Source organism: Mauremys mutica, chromosome 14 (assembly GCF_020497125.1).
Source record: "Mauremys mutica isolate MM-2020 ecotype Southern chromosome 14, ASM2049712v1, whole genome shotgun sequence".
In the NCBI taxonomy this organism is placed as follows: domain Eukaryota; kingdom Metazoa; phylum Chordata; order Testudines; family Geoemydidae; genus Mauremys; species Mauremys mutica.
This window is the reverse complement of record NC_059085.1, coordinates 27,549,327-27,558,870: the sequence shown is the minus strand read 5'-3', so window position 1 is coordinate 27,558,870 and position 9,544 is coordinate 27,549,327. Positions and strand designations below refer to the sequence as shown.

The window sequence follows — 9,544 nt, the reverse complement described above, 5'->3', positions numbered from 1 at the left end:
CACTGGATCAAGCAGTGCTTTGCCAACCACAGCAGTCTCTTCTATTTTTGGTCTCTAATCTTTCAGACTCACAGCCCCTCCTAATCTGTACAGAAAATCTGAAAAGGAAGAAAAAATAAATGAAACAGTGTAAATACATCTATTCTATCAGTAAAATTCCATTTATTAAACAGAACAGCTCACAGGAATGTGTGTGATCTCAAAATGCAATTCTTTTTAAACACTGTAGAGCTCTTTAAGTTTTATGTACCAACGAAATCAAAGCAGGAACTAGCAACAACAAAGAAATAGTCTACAGTTTAACACCCACAATTAACGCTTGACCATGCAACAGTGCATGGATGTTCACAAGCATAGGAACTTTGCAGTGCCCCCAGTGGCTGATCAGAGAGCAGTGTTGATGAGTTTGATGGGAATGTCAAATCCAGTCTTCTTCTTCAGCCAAGGACAGTAGGAGCCATGTGTGGCCTTGAGTAGGAAAATGGGGGTGGGGGGGTCCTTTGTTCAGAGCCAGAGCTGAAAAGTCTTCTGTTGAGGATTTACTAAAAAAAACCCTAAACCTGTCCCCAGTCACATACCAGCAACATGGAACTGGTGAAGCTCAATTCCGAGTTTGCAGTTCCCTGGAAATATTTTACCAGAGCTTGCAATGCTGCAAGCCATCATGAAATGCAAATGCCAGAATAGGATGCTGAGCAACTTTCTACTTTTCAGGAAGAAAAAAGCATCCCTTTTGCAAGCACATTTCCACCCCAAGCCTTCGTTTCTCTTAATATATTTTACTTGTGGTGCTTGCAGGGAAAGGGAAGGTATCAGTCAAAGCACAGTACAAAATGCTGTATCATTTTGGGAGAGAAATATTATTATCCTTTTAAAATGGGAGATAAAAATGCTGTTCATTCATCTTTATCATGCTCTTGAAATTTAGACTAAATACAGACTGTAAGTGACATGGTAATTTTGGACTCTTCACAGATGACACATTAAACAGCTTGAGCAACTTCATATGCACTCCCTCCGCTCAACAAGGAGCATTGGCTGGCAGGAGAGACAGAGTGACCAGTATTAAGGTCCTTGAGAGAGCAAACATAACCAGCATTGAGAAAATGCAATTGAGAGCATAACTTAGGTGTACCGGACATGTCATCAGATTGGAAGACCACCTCACTCAAAACAGATCTTGCACGGGGAGCTGAGTTAGGGCAAAAGAAAGAAAGATCGTCCATATAAGCACTTCAAAGATAACTTCAAGAGTCATCTCCAGTGGGCTGGCATCAATCTTAAAGAACTCAAGCAAATGGCTCAGAACAGGACTCACTGGTGGTCTCTGACAAGATCAGTATGTAAGAGGTTTGAGCGGGATCGACGAAATTGTCTCCAGGCTGCATGTGGAAGCCGTCACAGAGTTGAATCATCAAACATCATAGATATGGACTTCCCATGCCCTCAGTGTGGCCAACTGTGCATCAGGGTTCAGAGTCATATGCACAGCCATAGATAAGAATTGCGACAAGATCGTCATCATCATCAGCGATAGACAACCAACTCAACACGCAATTTTGTATTTGAAAAATGAGGGTTTGGTAACCTCTTAACTGAGTTAAAAAGAAAAGAATCACTGTGAGCATTTGATAGTTGGGGTATTAACCTCTATTTAGTTTAGAAGCCCAAAGCATGGGAGCTATCAATCCGTAATAATAATTAAAAGAATAATCATGATGATGATCATTTTGTACTTGTATAGAACCTTCATGCATGCTGCATTTTTGGGAGGGAGATAAATATTTTATTAACTTTTCAAATAGATAAACTGAGGCACCGAGAGGTTAATGTGACTTTTACAAGGTCATAGAGCAAGTTAATGGCTGTGGGTGAAATCCTGGCTCCACTAAAGTCAATGGCAAAATTTCCATTGACTTCAATGGGCCAGGATTTCTCCCTGTGCAGGAATTAGAACACAGGAATTCTAGCAGCTCAGATCTCTAGGCACATGAACAGCAAAGATTTTCATAGGCAGTGAACGGAGAACGAAATTTTAATTTAAAGAGCGATAAGCCTGTTGCATATTAACACAAAAAAAAATCTAACTACTGACCAAATAAACTACTGATTACTCCAGTAATTTACGTTATTTCTAGCAGCACCAGTGTCTTTCGTTTTGGTTTATGGTTTGTTTTTTTTTAGATTAAGGCCCAGATTTTTAAAGGTATTTAGGCATTGCTTAGCTCAGTGTTGCAATAGCTAAGTGATTTAGGAGCCTACTTATTTTCAAAAGTGACTTGGGCACTTGGAACTAAAAATGCCTTAGGTTACTAAATGCCTAAATCACTTTTGAAAATGAGATTTAGAATCCTACCTCAGTCAGCATTCCAACAGTGAGCACAGCAATGCCTAAATACCTTTAAAAATTGGACCTAAGTGTTTTAAATGAGATTGTATTGTTTTTCTCCAGCATCAACAGAATTTTGCTTAAAACATTCACATTTCATTACTAGCATGATGGGAAACAACACATTTACTGCAATTCATATTGCTTGTGTTCTTCTTCACTTCAACAATGAGTCATTATTCAGAGTATGTTTATGTAATATCATAAATACCAATCTCTGGTATTTATGTAGCATACTATTTACTTGGGCAAGTTGCCACATGCACGAAAGTAGTAAACAAAGAGCCATTCTTTGGGGGGGGGTTAAAAAAGAGTCTTAAAATGAATCCAATTTTCCTTCATAAGGCACTCCTTGTTATGTTACCTAAAGAGGCTCTTTAAGATATACAATATGATAAAACACACAATTCCTGGGAGACTTAATTATGGTTCCTAAGAGACTGGTGAATAAACAATCAGGGACAGAGTGTTTATTTTTCCCTAGATTTTTCTTAACGATTCATGGGAAGCATGAAAATAAAAGGTCAATTTTGTAAAACCTCTGCTATAGGAATGTGTCAGGCTGGTGACGAACAAGGAATGTGGACCTACACACCTTCTCAAACACGACATTTCTGTCTAAAAGCAGAACTATTTGATTGGCCTCCCAATAATCCTAGTTTGTAAACTGACTTGTGGCGGGTGTAAATACCACAGCGAGCCCTTTGTTTGTTGTATTTACTGTACTGTATCTTATGCATCGATAGTACTAACTACGGTGCACGTGCCAAAGTAAAGAGTTTGCCTTGTCTCACCTTGCTCTTGCATTCGCACAAACAACTTCCTTCACAACAAGGTGTCAAACTCTTCCAAAGGCGTATGAAATGTTCTGCCCTAGATGTAGTCCTAGAGGACCCAAGCCTGAGGAGGGCTAAGCAACCTCAAATGCAATTGTTGTCAATGGGGGCCGAAGTGGTCAGCACTATACAGGATTGGGCCCAGAGAGTCTAAAGGGCTTCCATTGATTTCCAAAGCTTTGGATCAGGGCCAAAGTAAATGTCCAACAGCTGAAGCAAAATCGCTGTGTATCCCCTCATGGGAAATCGATCAGGACACATTATGGCAATAACAGTGGGCTGGGAGATGCTGTATAATAGGGATAATTGCACTGGTCCCAAAAACGGCACCACTCAAAAACACTAGTCACTTTTGAAAATCTGGGCCCAGACCTTCTTGGTTCTATTTCTAGCTCTGCCACTGATGGCCACCTGGGTTAGTCACTAATCTCTTAGCATCAGTTTCCCCAGCTGTAAAATGGGGATGACAATATTTAGCTACTTCTTTAGGGTGTTGTGAGACTATAATTAATTAATGTTTGTAACGTGCCTCGTGGTCGTTGCAAAGTGCTTAGGAGGATGAAACGGTACGTATAATACACTAGCAAAAGCAAAGCCCTAGCCCTCTCTAAGGTTTTGGCCCTGCATCACAGAAGTCAGTTGGAGCTTTGCCATTGACTTCACTAGGCACAGGATCAGGCCCTAATAACTTAGCAGAGTCTAGTGTTGACCTAGCATTCTTCTTCTGGGCAGTGCATTAGATTGCTCAGATCTGTAGCTTACATTTGCTTAATATACACTACATGCCCTTTTTTAAGCTTAGTCAAAGTCATGGTACAATCTGTTACGTACCAGAAGCACAGAACTACATGTTGATGAGATCAGGAGTTCAGGGAAACAGGAGAGCTCAGGAGTTATAGATCATTGCCTAACCGATGGGACATGCTTTCTCTCTCTCTCTGTATTCTTCACGTCCAGATCTGCAAATAATGTAACAAGGGAGATACATTCACGGGATGAAGCTGGTCAAGCTAGTACTTGTTCCTGCCTTAAGGATTTATTAGAGAAGTGAATAAACATGATTGTTGTGGTAATTAACCCCATGTAAATCACAAATCCTGCCTTTATAGGCTTTTGTTTGTGCTGCTGTCGTTAAGGGCTAGTCATTGTTTCCATGGGGTAAACTACAGTATTCAAGCGGGGTTGAGCCCTGAGGCAAAGCCACAGCAAATGAAGGGGAAGATCACACAAGGGAGAGAAATAGAGGGGATCCAAGGAGAGAGAACCCCGCAGAAGAAACTCAATTTTTGTTCATTTTTTGAGATTCTGCAAGTTTTTAAAAAAAGGAATCTTTGGGTGACTTCTGTTTTGTGACAGTTTATTTTAAAAAAAGGGAAGACTTAAATTTTCAGCCACTTGGAGCCCATTCTTTCCTCAATCCATGCAAGTAAGTCCAACTGCCACTGGAAAGAAGAATAAATCCCAAAGTTCTTATGTTCATTAACAGCCCTCTAGACCCAGAAGAATGCCCACGAATTTTAGTGGCTGTTGCACGCCCAGGTGGAGGACAGTACAACAGCCTCTAGTGTGAACTGGTTCCTTTTGCTCTATTTACATTACATTAAAAACTATGTAGAGACTCAGTGTTCATACTGTGCTGGATTGACAGTTCAGGCGTTTGGAGTGTGGTGAGAGTTTTTGTGCCTCCGCCAATTAAGGCCGCTTGTCGAGGTGGTTTTGTGACAGGGACAGTTGCTGCAAATAAATGGATTCTGTGCTATTAAAAATAAACACAACAGTTATGTTATTTAACTTTCACTAATAGCAGTCTGACACCTTGTGCTAAAAATATAATCAACACCTCAACAGTGGGAGACCTGGTGTCTCTGTAATTCACTGGAACAGGCCATAGGTGAATTGTGCAGATTAATTTCTGTAAAGCACATTGAGATTTACAGCATCTCTGTAGACCGACTTCCAGTTACTGACATGAGAAATGGCTGAGCATATGAAGATGGCCTCCAGTTTCCACAAGGCTCCTCTTACCATGGCTAGGGCTCTTATCATTACCGGCTAACAAAATTCAGAGTGACTGACGACTCTAATCGCTCAACTGGTTTTAAGTCCCATAGCAAGGAATTGAAAATACAAGCCCTTTGGAAATGCTTCCAGGCACTGAGCTAGATCAAACTGCTGCTGAATCTCTCACGCCCCCACTCATTCCACGAACCCATCCCCAGATCTCTCTGTCTTTGGCTAGCCTGAAGAGGAATGATCACCCGACAAAGGCAAAACTACACAGTACAAATGAAAACACATTTAGTAGTTCACATACCTTATGTGCTATCAAAGGCTGGTGGAAATGTGCATAATGTGCCAGCCATCTCCAACCCAGGAACTACCCTCCCCATAATCCCTCAGGACAGAGACATTTCTGATTGTGCTCCAGCTTCCCCATAAAAGCTCTATTGTTACTGAGCACAGCCTTTACCAGGAGCCATGGCATAGGGCCACAGCCTGCAGGGACACTCTGAAGCTGCACAAAGCAAGTTTTCCCAACAGTTAAAGTATTCCCTGGCCCAGACTCTTACATTCAAGTTGTTTGTTCAGGAACACTAACCCACCGAGCCCTGCCTGGAATACTGGGGGTTTAAACTCCACAGAGACATTTTTTCTAACATACCAGTTCTCTAACCTACTGGCCCTTTAGAACTAGGATTAATAGGCAGAATCCATAAACACAGCAGCAAGGATTCAGCCCTGCTTTAAAAAAAAACATACAAGGGAATCAGCTAGTAGATGTGTAATGGCTGCTTCCTTCGGATTATTGTTAGTCAGTATTTTCTCTTACCCTAACTGTGATTTGCAATAGCTCCTGAGTAGTTCATAGTTCATGCACAGGATTTGTTAAACAACTTCTATTTGTGATGCCATTTTATGATGAAGAGAGTTACGTCCAATATGCTGTGTGAAAGCACACACTGAATTAGAAGGCAGGGCGATTGTAGCAATGCTCCCCTGGATTCAGTGCTCCAGACCAAACTGCCCTCTTAAAACCCTTGCAAATCACAGAAGCAGGAAAAGTTCCTCTGAAGACAAGAGATGAAGGTAGCGCTCCTGCTCAGAGATTCCAACCCCTTTACTAACCGGAAAGCAGCACGAGGCCAGCTGAAAATCTCTGCAGTGGTTAAGCTCCTTCCTTAGGGTGGGAGCTTGGGGCCTGTGTCACGTTCCAGTAAAGGCATGCTGCAGGGAGCCCTGTGGCAGACATCACTGCACCCACTTTGCAGCTGCTACTAGTCACTGATGTGGTGCCTCTGCTCCCCTCCTATTCCCTCTTCCTGTGCTAGTGGGTCCAACATCAACCAGCGGCTCTTTGTGGTAAGTGGCTCCGGCACCCATGCCCCTACCCTCCAGAATACGAAGTAGCTCACTAGTATGGGTTTTGAGCAGCCCTTCTTGGGCTTTCTACAGTTTGGCTCCTGTGAACCTCTGCCACCTGGGTCCCCCTTACTCACAGTGGGGAAGGGCCACTGTTTGCTCCTTGGTAATGTTAAACATAAACAGGCTCCCCTTGTCCCATTTCACTCTCATTTCTTGCCTGACTTTTGCATGCAGTTACTCATCTTTGCATGCTAATGGGGGGTGGGGGCTACACAGATTTGAGCATGCAAGTTGAGAAGCCCATTTGAAAGTGCGGCCTTGAACCTCTATTTCATGCAGCACATTCCTTGCGAGCAAACATCTGAAGCCACTTTGAACTCTTTCTTTCTTACACACTCCAGACGAGTATTATAGAAAGAGCGAATGAACTGAAAGAGTTAACTATAATTTACCGCCTGTGTTGATAATGGTCCTCCTTTTCGCCACTTAGCCCTTCACAATGAGGCACTAGTCTCTCATATCTACTTAGATAAGGCTAACCTGACCGAAAGTCACAAGCAGAGGTCACAGCCAAAAAATACCGGAACTTTTCAAAAGGGGGAAAATAAGATGGCGTGACCGTCACCACTTCACACCCTGGAGTGTTTGGTGTTTAGAATACGAAGCCCCCCGAGGGCTGCTTTGAAATGGGTTGCTCCGCAATGATGATAAAGTAAACAACATCAAACCTAGAGAGGCTTTTCCTGAGTGTTCAGCAGCAGCCCTAGCCTTGACAGAGTCTGGGCAGATTCTTAATGACCTGCTTCAAACAGGAAAGTGTCAAGCAAGCAAAACCTTTTACAGGTGACTAAATACAAGTTGTTGTTTGAGGAAGTAAAAGGCTTCAAAATAAGCTTCTGTAGCCGTGAGCAGCGCTTTCATTGAGACCTGCTGTGTGAATTCTGTTTGTGCTTAAGAGCCTGGGCCAAAGCCCATTGGAAACAATTGAAAGACTCCCAGGATATGACTACACTGCAGTAAAACCGGTGACCGGCCTGTGTCAGCTGACTCAGGCTTGTGGGTGTTTGGACTTGAGCAGGAGCCTGGACTCTGGGATCCCACCGGGGGGAGGCTCAGTTTGGTCTAATTTGTTACAGAGCCTATGAGTTTTACAGGGTTTATGTTTAGACACACCTCAAGAGTTCCTCATGTATGTAATAGGAGAGGAGAATTCAGTATGAATCCATCCAGGTGCAGCAGCCTTCCACAGGCTGGGTACCTCATGGATGGGAACAGCTAGGAAAGGGTCATGAAATCTGGCACCCAATTAGAGAAGGTGCAGATCAAATCTGGACTTTTGGCAAGTTCTTGCTTCTCACCTTGCTCTCACTTCCTTTTACACACGCCTGGCTTCTCTCACTAGGAGAGAGCTACATTAAGTAAGCTCCCTGGTGCGGTTTGTTTGACGCCACTGCTGCTTGGCACTAGGTGCCGCTGACCACTGATGTGAGGCAATCCTTATCACCAGCATCAAAAGGCTGAGGTTACTGCACTCAGTCCCCCCTTAACCCCCACCACCTGCAAAACATTTTTATGAATTCTCCTGAAACGTTACTGTGCCAGGACACAATTTTACTGATTCCTAGGGCCTGATTCTGTTCCCTTGGTCAAAACTTCTGCTAACTTGAATGGGAGCAGAATCTGGCTCCAAAACCAACTAATATAGGGTCCAATTCTGAAAACACTACTGAGCCTAGTACTTCTGTATTTAGCGCATAGAGAAGTCAATGGGATTACTCATGGTGGTAAGTACTATTCTCAGGAGTAAGTGTTTGCATGATCACCCTTTACGTCTATTAAACAATAAGTTAGTCTTAGCCTTAACTCCCTACTATATTATTACTGTCCCACTAGCATAACAATATGTAACAAGCTCTGTTGTAACTGGGTTTCCTCCACTTTTGTCACCTGTGGGGAGAAAAATAGCTAAAGATGGGAGAGCCTAAGTTAAAACTTTTGGCTTGGTCTACACTGGGCGAGGATTGATCTAAGTTATGCAACTTCAGCTACGTGAATAACGTAGCTGAAGTCGATGTACTTAGATTGACTTGCCATGGTGTCTTCATCATAGTGAGTCAACTGCTGCCGCTCCCCCATCGAATCCGCCTGCGCCTCTCGCGGCGGTGGAGTACAGGAGTTGACGGGAAAGCGCTCAGGGGTCAATTTATCACATCTAGACTAGACGTGCTAAATCGATGCCTGCTGGATCGATCGCTGCCTGCCGATCTGGCAGATAGTGTAGACATACCCTAAGTGTGTCTTCTCCCGTGGCTTTCCAAGGTGGAGAGCATCACAAGTGCCAGCTCATGGAACCTGAGTGAGTCCTTCATCTGGAGTCTCCCTAATGACAGCATGTTGCACTTGCTATGTAATAAGCGATATCAAACAACCACTGTAGCACAGATCTAGTTTTGTACAGTTTTTAGATGTACTATATAGTATTCACCGCATCAAAACCCAACTGCAGTGTGGACAGTTTCTATACATCTGTACATGGAAAGGGTTTCACTGTGAACATACATAATGAGCCGATTAGTTCTACACAGATGTAGCATTGTTACTGAGTTATGTTTATTAATGTTCTACAGTGTAACATTCCTTGCTTTCTTGCTTCATTTGTATCAGGCTTAGATAAGATTGAAATCATACTGGATTTAAATGATAAATAAGGCTATTTGATTGTACTACGTTTTGCAGCAAAAGACAAGAAAAAATGGGGAAACCCCCCATAGCCCCAGATTATAAAACAACCTGAGTTGTAAAATGAGGCTGTCACATTTTTGGGCTTGTAAACATGTTTACATATTATACAGATACAGAGACGCCAACATCATTCTGGCAAATCTGTTTTTGAAACTGATTCCTAAGCTGAGTTTTCTGTTCCCTAGATGATATTTGTAGTAGTAGTTGTGTAGCG

General features: G+C 42.7%; 1 long non-coding RNA gene across 2 annotated transcripts in view; it reads right to left on the bottom strand.

Annotated features, from left to right (window-relative positions):
• Positions 1–38: 38 nt before the first annotated feature.
• LOC123349324 overlaps positions 39–9,544 on the bottom strand; it is a 141,042-nt gene continuing 131,536 nt past the window's right edge. For both annotated transcript variants that reach the window (XR_006573458.1, XR_006573459.1), the window contains exon 4: positions 39–98. This is a non-coding gene — a long non-coding RNA (uncharacterized LOC123349324). The remainder of the gene's footprint in view (positions 99–9,544) is intronic.